The sequence below is a fragment of the Parus major genome, chromosome 1A (assembly GCF_001522545.3).
Source record: "Parus major isolate Abel chromosome 1A, Parus_major1.1, whole genome shotgun sequence".
Classification (NCBI taxonomy): domain Eukaryota; kingdom Metazoa; phylum Chordata; class Aves; order Passeriformes; family Paridae; genus Parus; species Parus major.
Window position 1 is genome coordinate 53,740,447 of NC_031773.1, and position 9,298 is coordinate 53,749,744.

The window sequence follows — 9,298 nt, forward strand, 5'->3', positions numbered from 1 at the left end:
CTGGCAAAGCAAGTCAAGGAACAAGGAAACCTCCTTGAGCATAACTCAAATAACCTCCTCCACAATACTATAGAAACATAGAAGACTCTACATTCACTGACTGCATTTACCCAAGCATTACAAAATATTAAATAGCATATTTTGCAAAACAAGAGCTTTCAGGTATTCTCTTTGGTAGGCAATTGTCAAGGGCAGAGCTGCATGTCAAGTTTGTATCTGCGTTGAAACCTCCGCTGACTTAATTAGGGTAAAATGCATGAAGTGTAGTCATTATAATCTGCTTTGCAATGACACAAACATATAAAAGCCATGCTCATATGACAGGAATGTCCAGATCTTGCATCCAAGCCTTTGACAAGATCTGGGGGGGAGAAGAGGGAAGGAAGGGAGAAGGGAAGATTGTAAGAATTGCTCAGCTGAAATTTCTAAAACCCTTGGAAACAGCCGCTAAGTATTTCGCTGCCTCCATCCTTCCCTGTAGTCTCATTAGGGTAAGTAAGATTGCACTTACTTGAAAGCTCAGGTTTTCATGAGGTTGGCTGTACAGGGGAGCCAGCAACACAAGCAGTGCTGAAGATCTCTGCTCCCAAATGCTGAACCCCAGCATTCGTGCCCCTTCGGCTCCCAGGAGCATCTCTGCTTTCAGAAAGCAGCTTGAACTTCTGCCTTAAAGTAAAAGCATATCATGACAGATACTCTAATCACAATGTCTAAATATAATACAAGGGAAGACAATTTAAGAGAGCTCAGCTACACTTTTTAGAACAACTGTCAGGAAACTGACTCTGTGGCTTGCTGCTTTAGAGTAAGATTAAATGAATCAGTCTCACAATTTGAATGCGTGGGAAGTCAGAGACAGCAAAGTGACAACTAAGGACAGTTTATTTATAATTGGGCCCTCCTTCTATAGCTGTTTGTGCACAAGGCCTGTGCACTAAGTACAAAAGTACGTGGCATTTATATAAAATTACTCACAAGTGCTACGTGTACGTCAGGTAGATGGCTATGCTTGTTTGGCTGATTACAAAGTTCATGTAATTATTGAACTGTCTAGTGATGTTTGGGTAAAGAATACAGCTTATTATGCAGCAGCTTCAAAAGGCTCTGACTCCACAGTCCTTCAGCCAGGAGCCTTTCACAACAAGGAAGAGCCTGAGCTGGGCATTGCTGCCAGGAGATGTCTGGAGGGATGGCATGGGGACTGAGGCACCATCAGTGCAGCAGCTTTGCAGGCGAGGCAGGTCTGTGAGGGCTGGAGGGTGACACCGAGGCAGCGTCGGTGGACGCTTTACAAGCAGGGGCCTTTGATACTTAAGCTGCAGATCCCCACTCTTTGGGCTAAAACACTTCTGAATTTAACCCAGAGGTTTTCAAAACAAGACTTGCCACTGAGGCAAGAGTGCTGTAACTGCAAATGCAGATAGGAGAAATTCAGTGGTTTATGGTACTGTCTGATTAACGAGCCCAAGGGGAGCAGCATCGCAAAGAGAAATGGGTTTGTCAAAGGACAGAAAGGTGGGTTTCTCATCTCTACCTCCTCAGGATGTGGTCCTCAACTTTTAAAGTGACATTCTGAGTGAGTGAAAGGCAAAACCCACAAATCTGAGATAAAGCTGCTGAGAGAAGTACCGGGGAGTGGCTGAGTCCCTCGGAAAAAGTGCAGCATTGCTCTTTACCCAGCCTCCAGGTGGAAAAGTCAATGGAATTAAGCTGACCTCAAGCTTTTATTCCTCCCCACTTTGGCAGGCTTAGTGTATAGCATCAGCCTGCACCCCTAACTGGGAAATATTATTAAAATGACATTAAATATTAAGAGAGACAACACAGCATCTCTCACAGTGAGGGAGCTCCTGACACAGCAATCTTTTTCTAATAAACTGCCTTGACAAACAATTTACTTATGTTCTTATTTCAATTAGATGAACTACTCTGCAGCAGTAAGGGTGAGTATGGCTGGGTGTTGAGAGGTAGTAAATATTTATTCCTCTCTCTCTGCAGGGAAAAGGGTGGGCAGCAGGGTCGCAAGACAAGACCTCATGATCACAATTTTTAAAGCTGTGATAGTCACCGGTTGTGACTAATCAGCAAGGCACAATGTTTTTATGTCAAACTTTCACCAAGAGCTTAGCTATTGGTACAGCATTAACAGTGATTGACATCATGGCCAGGTTTGGCTCTCATAGAGATCTGGGCTGGAAAAAGGGATAATATCCACTGCATAGCCAAATAAGTGTAAATACTAGAAGAGTTTTCCACCCCTGGCCAGAAGGCTCGGGCCAAGCTCAGGGCTGTGTTGTGGCTGGCACTGTGTGTACCAAATGTACTCCTTGGCCCACAGTACCCAAACACAGAGTCCCCAGACAGATCCGTGGTCAAGTCGTGGGCTCAGATCTCCAGGCTCCCAGCTGAGCAAGGGAGTGGTGCAAAGACAGGAGGAGGACTGCTGGAAGGTACTCCAAAATTTAAAGCAAAGAAAATCTCCATCTCTGCTTTCTTGGAAACTTTGCCTGCAATTTCAAATATTTTCTGTTGACAGCATGAAAGACGTGGAAGTAAACACGTTTTCTTGTCTTTGAAATACCGCTGGTCTGATGGCCATTTTGGGAAGGGAGATAAAAATGTTTATCTTTGGAAAAGCAGTTGCTTTCCAGAAAATCCCTTGAGGCTCTACACAGAGCACAGGTTGGAAGCCTCGAGGTTTCTGTCAGCACATCCGTACTTATTACTGAAGTATAGCATAGAAGATCAGCTCTGGCAAAGTGCCACAGAAAGTTTTATTACTTTAAAGTCACTGAGTTTGTTTTACAAGGCCTGACCAAAATTTTACCTCAGTCAGTGTAAAGTTTTTTCCCATATAATAAAATGCCTCTCTTTGAAAAGGCTGAAGAGTAAAGGTAAACCCCTTCCCTTGTTACTGAAGGTATGTCTGAGATGAAACATAGCTGCTCTTCACTGGGAAGGCCACACAATGGGATTTTTAAAGTGAAGAGTGAAATGGAATAAATAAAGCTGAGCACTGAGGTGGGGTACATGAGTGGGCCAGGCAGGCACTGGCCAGTTGGAATTTGGCTTTTAAATCATATTGTTAATAACTCCATAGAGTCTGTAATGATAGGAAACCTCACCTAATGCCTCATCAAAAAGTCAACACACTTTGCAGAACTGAGCATCCCTCATACAGTCCTCTTCAGCACTTTATACAGTGAATCACAGACTTGAGTGGAACTTCTTATGTGTTGACCTTTTAATCTGAAATAGTCCCTTCCTTTCCTTTTGACTGGTGTTCAGGAATGGATTGAAAATGGACATTAGATATAAAATTTCATATCCAGAAGCAGAGAATTCAGAGTGCAACATGATTCCTCATGTGTGCATCCACATCCCTACAGAAATTATTTGAAGTCTGGAGAATGTGATATAGGAGGCTGAGCCAACCTGTCCACTGAGTGGTTGAATTTAGAGCTGCATATGTGTCAGGGGCCATCAGATCATCACCAGCAGAGCCACACAGGAGCTCAGCCTCTGCCCACGAGGCCCTGCTGATGCCACTGGCCACTAAAAAGGTTGAGCTGATGCAGACAGAGACTGTCCCTCCCACGGAAATGGCACTTTCAGTAAGACAGAGAGCATGAGTCAAAGTTTAGGGGATGCACTGATGGTTTCACCAAAGGAGGATGAGGAATTGCAAAGTGAAAATAGGGTAAAATTTAGAAAGAAAAAAAAATTGAAAAAATTTCTGTTTAAAAATTTGAAAAAAAAAAATATTGGCTGGGAAAAGAACTGTGGAAATAACTTTGTTTTCAGCAGGATATGATGACTACATTTAATTTTTTGTTGTGAAGAATGGGAATTTTTTTCCTTGCTCCAAGTGTACCTTTTTAATACAGCTTTACCAGTGGAATAATTAACAAAGCTTGCATCACAAATGTGCTGCTCTCAGGAGCTAGGTACTGATGTGCCCTTTCCCACTGCAGCAGAGGTAGGAGGGTTTCCAGTGAGCTCTGGGAAACAGGAGTCTCTCAGGAATTTCTCAGCACAAGCAAATGCACCAGTAGGTGCTATTGGCGATTTTCACCAGAAGGATTTTCTTTAGTGAGTTTTTCTCCCTTCCAGCCAAGGACAAACCTCTGACACTAGCCCACATTATTGTTTGAAGACAGATTGAAATCTCGTGATTCTGACATCGTTTTATTTTTAATTTCCACACTGCAAATGTCAGGGGAAAAAATACCCTAAAAATTATACTTCAGAAAAGACTATAATTACTTCCAATTAAATCATGGCCCTGGTTGTTTGAAAGACAACCACAGCTAGAATTTCATTATCTGATAAGCACTTTTCTTTAAAATATATTTCAAAGTTTCTTTTATTAATAACAAGAAGAAAGGGATCCAAGATCCTGCAAAAATACCTGAGCCAACTGCAAAAGCTCGACAATGGGAAATTGTGTTTAACCCCTCAAACGGAGAGGCCACATCATTTTTAGGGCATTTATTTCAGCGATACTCCTGATGGGGAAGCAAGCTCAGGAATGTGATCAGACATGGTGTTGGGCTCGGGTGAGGTGACCCAGATCTCTGCCTTCCCCAGGGCACTGACCAGGCTGTGCGCTTGCACCGCACCTTTCCTCCATCCATGGTACCTAGAGCGCTTTTCAGCATCTGTCCTGTTTCTCATTGCCACACTCCTGCCTCTATCAGGGTACATCTGTTGAAGCCACTGGGGCTTTATCAGCATCATCTGGTTTCATTCTGGGAAGTAAGTCTCATCCCTCTGTATGCCTGCGCTGTAAATCCATTTGTACCCCCTGAAAGGGGCATTTACATCACATGAGCTGCACTGACTATGCCACTGATGTTCAGACTGAGTAAAAATATCTGAGTTCTTATGAAGCCCCACTTACTGGTGCATGGGATAATTGTGCTGTAGGTTTTTGTGGTCGTGTTTTGAACTTCAGCTGCGACAGAGCCATCGGTCCCCAACCCCACTCAAGTATGCAGCATATTTTCCGTGTGTGTTCAAAGATAAGGGCCTTCCCTCAGAACCTTACAAAATAAACAGGCATAGTCCCAGCCCAGTACACTGTTTTCTGATGTGCTGGGAAATCTGTCTGATCATTTGCCATGTGGAGGAGGGACACATGGGCTTGAGGGGAAGGGGTAGGGTGGATTCCACAAAACACCTGCCTGCAAAAGGCTTGTGTTTGGAGGGATAGGTGACACTGAAGGCCTCAGTCACTAGCAGCAACCCAAAATCCCTGTCACAGGGGACAGGATTTTCTCCAGGAGATGCCACAGAGGCAGCCTGTAGCAAGTGTTTGCTAATGATGATCCTTGTGGGTCCCTTACAACTCAGAATATTCTGTGATTAGCAGAGATGTAATGGGCATACCATAACAGGCTGCCTGGGCATCCACAGCTCGCACACAGAACAGACATTCTGGCTATCCGTGGAAAAATCCTTCCCCAAATATTCCACATCACAGTGGCTACTCTCTGAGCTAGTCTTACTAGGTGGAAAGAAATTAAAAATTGCAATTGAGTCACCAGTAAAAATATGTGAGTGTACCCAGCAAATAATGTAGATTCCCTCAGCACTTACCTAATAATTTTGCTTTTAATTAAACTGTCCATTCCCTCACTGATTTACATTTAAAAAGAAAACAACTATGTGTATTTCACTGGGAAACCTTCCCTTGGTGTTTAAAAAAAAAAAATTTGCTTTGATTAATGTGAAAGATTTGGGGCCTGATCCTTATTAACAACTTTCTTCATTCCAGCTCCAGCTCCACTGTAAAGACAAACAGGTATGAAAGATTGTCACTGAAGGGGACATGCTCACCCTGTGTGCTTACAGCCTTTCTCTTCTGCTTTTTGGGGGGGATTTCTTTGTTTTGTTATGGTGGTGGTGGTGGTGGTGGTGTTTTTAATGTACCATACAGGCTTTTATTAGCACAGTTTTAGGCTCAATCTCTCCAAAGAAGTAAACGCAATGGATGGACACTGAATCAAGAAACCTGAGAGACTCAGATCTCCCCAGGTTTGAGGGAAAGAGGAATAAATTGCATCTTAGCACCAGGCATCTCTGGCAATGCCCATGGGATGCTCCTGGCACAGCCAGGTTTTATCAGGGGCACCAAAGAAGAGGAGGTGATACCATTGTAGCATTTCTGGCTCCGAGAGACCAAAGGGCATCTTGTGTCCACTCACACAACCCCCCTAAAATGGGAATGGTGACCAAAAACTGTGTTTTAAAACTCATCTGCCTTTCTTCTTAAACTTGACTTTCAAAATCTGCAATAATTTCTAAGGGAAAAGAAAAAGAAGCCCAAACTCTCACCATTTCCAGCAAGAAACAGTAACTCCTGCTGCTCACACTGCGATTAAGTATAGGCTCAGGTTGTTACCAGCAGGCCCCTGAGACACACCAGTGAAACACCATGTGCCTTTTTGAAGGAGTTACATGCCAAGACCACCAAGATATGCATATGTGGAGCAGAAATGGAGCTCCTTTGAGTGCCAGCCCAGTGCTGTAGAAAGGCCACCTGTCCTTTCCCTGGCTTAGTGCCTGCCACCACCACCCAGTAGCCAGGCTGGACATAGCTGGGCATGCTGCTGTGAGACTCCATGACACAGCTGAGCATGCCATGTACCTGCACCCAGACCAGGGCTGTGCTTATGGGAGACCCAAATATGCAGATGGAAAAATGAAAAAACCTGCAGATGAGGCATTTAAAGGTGCTTCTCCTTTGCCATCTTCCCACAAAGTGGACAAAGAGACGAGGCAGTCTGTTGAGGTGGGAAAGTTTTTCAGGATTCAAAATGTCAGACACCCCCTGCAGTCTCAGGCACCAAGAGAGCAGACCACGATCTCTCCAGCAGAAGGGCCTTGCCCCAGGGCTGTTGCAGCTGCGCTGCAGACAACTGGCTCCCGACACGTATGGTATGTTCACACCACAGCTCTGGCCTTGGCTCAGGTACCCAGGGGTGTAACATCCTTCCACGGATGCCCAGTTTTGGGGAAAATGGAAAGAAGGTTGTAGGCTCACAGCTGGGCCATCTCCAGAGTGCATCCCCATCTGTTCACAGTACTTGGGAAGTAGAGCAAAGGGTTGTATCCGCTTACCTCCAATCACATGCCCTAAGTCCTCTTCAAAAGAGACACTCAGGGGGAGGCTCCTGTGAGGGCTGGAGAGGAAGGCTGTGGCCAGCTGGGCAAATCCCTGTTCCTTCTATGTGCCCACAGAACACCAGCATTGTCTATGCACCATGTTTTCACAGCCAGTCAGGGGCCGAGGTCGGGACCTGTTGGGGCTGGTTTTTATTTACCAAATGTGGCTTTATTTGGTAACAACATTTAAAAACATGTAAGATCAGAACAGTCCTTGTTGGTGAAAACATGCCCATTAATTTTCCTATCTTGGGACAAATTGTAAGTGGACGAGAGTCTTTAATGTCCCTGGCAATATTGAACCTGAGAGGCATTCAGGAATTGTTGTCCAAGCAGTCCATCAAGTTCAGCACCTTTCCCTGAAGACGAGCAGAATAACCTGTGCTTTGAAGCCAACAGCTTTAGCATTTGTCTAAGTATGTCACACACGGGTTTGGATGTTCCCGTGTCCCTGTTCGTGCTCCACCTGCCAGCCCCAGGGCCAGGGAGCACCACTTCCATGCCCAGGCCACACATGCTGAGTCCTGCAGACATCTCTGATGACCCCTGCCTCCATTTCTTCTGGCAAGGAGTGAGTTTGGTTTATATTTTAAACTCCTGTGTCATGCCAGCCTTGAAGCACATGGAGTTAACACAGATCTCACAGACCTATGGGATAGCCTAGGGTGAAAGAAAGGGAGAAGAAACTATCAGTGCAGTCTCACACAGCAGAGACTGTGTCAGACATCTGTCTCCATTCTCTAGCTGAGGCAAGTGAGGGCGATATGACTGGCCTGGAGGCATGCTACAGCAGAATGCAATGCCAAGAAGTGAAGCTGGCTCCTGTAGCAGCCCGCTCCTCTAGTTTTGTCCTCTGCTCTTCTCCAACACTCTCTGACACTTCTCCACATCTCCTCTTGTGTCTCCCCCTGCAGGGAGGCAGGCTGGGATCAGAAGCATCAGTAGCCTTGGGAAGCAGATAAGGTTCTCCATCATAAAGAAGAGAGCAGTGCAGAATTACGATGACCAGAAACACATTTTAGTAAAATATGAGGCTTTCAGCTTGTGCCTAGAGCTGAACTCTGAGGGTCACCACAGCTAAATAAAAGAGGAACAAGAAATAAGTTCAAGTACTGTGCCTGCTGTCATCTGCATGTTTGCCCTCCACCTCTGGCCTGGACTTCCCCAGTGGTCCAGCTGGAGGCAGGTCCATTTCTTTCCAAGATTTAGTGATGGTTGATCACTCTCAAAATGAAGCAGGGATGAGGGAGCAGATTTTGCTCCCTCTGCTGTACGTACTCTTCCAGTGCCACCCCAGCCCACTTCTGAGCCCTCAATCACCTCCACCAGCCCTGCGTGGAACTCTTCGACACATTTAAAATGTATCCTCAGCTTCATGTCGCAAACAGAATACTAATGGAGAGTGAGACAGCTCTCCTGTATTTTCAGGCATTTTTCAGGGGAGGGAGAAAAACCATGCAAAACACTGGAGATACCTTGCAAACAAGATGGCCCACAGGAGCCTGGGGATCACGTCCTCCGCAGCACAGCCATGGCCATTCTGCTCCATCGGCTGGTCAGCATGGCTTGTTCCCTGGCCTGCTTTTATCTGCCGGCCTAGGCAGCCGCAGCACCCCGAGACAAGGGCCAGGCTGGCTGGAGCGCTTGACTCGTACTGAGATCCCCAAGTAAAAGTTACCTCTTGCCTCGTCCTGGAGACATCAGTGGGAGTAGCCGGGTGTTGAGCCCTGCTGCGACCGAGTGCTGCGGTGGGAGAGGTCTGGGTGGCACCAGCCGCAGCAAGAGGCAGCGGCGTTTTGGGGGATCAGCAGTAAGAGCAGGCACAAAGGGACTTACCTCTTCACCGCTCCAGTCCCAGACTGCTCTTCTGTAAGGAGCTCGAGGCAGGCAGATCCAGACGGCTGCTAATGCAGGATCACAGCCCGAGGTTTTGTTTCCACCTTTGCCAGAGGCTTTGCATGAGTCTCGGCTTCCTTTGCCTGCGTAATGGGTACCTGGTGACTGACCTTCCTTTGTAAAGCTCCTGTCAGGCAAAGGGGGTTCCTGTGGTTTCACCTACAGCTTTCCTCTGTGCACCGACAAAAATGATGCTCGTCGGGTTGGTGCTCCTACAGCAAGAGCACAACCG

General features: G+C 46.1%; 1 protein-coding gene across 5 annotated transcripts in view; it reads right to left on the reverse strand.

Annotated features, from left to right (window-relative positions):
• The window catches only part of TBXAS1 (thromboxane A synthase 1), a 258,727-nt gene extending 249,429 nt beyond the window's left edge, over window positions 1-9,298 (reverse strand). For 2 of the 5 annotated variants that reach the window (XM_033514763.1, XM_015628572.2), the window contains exons 1-2: window positions 9,007-9,290; window positions 512-666 (exon numbers count right to left, since the gene is read on the reverse strand). The gene's annotated coding sequence lies outside the window, so the exon portion shown is untranslated. Of the gene's footprint in view, window positions 1-511; window positions 667-7,125; window positions 7,829-9,006 lie in introns of those variants that run through there. The other 3 variants (XM_033514764.1, XM_033514765.1, XM_015628575.2) reach the window with 3 other exon arrangements.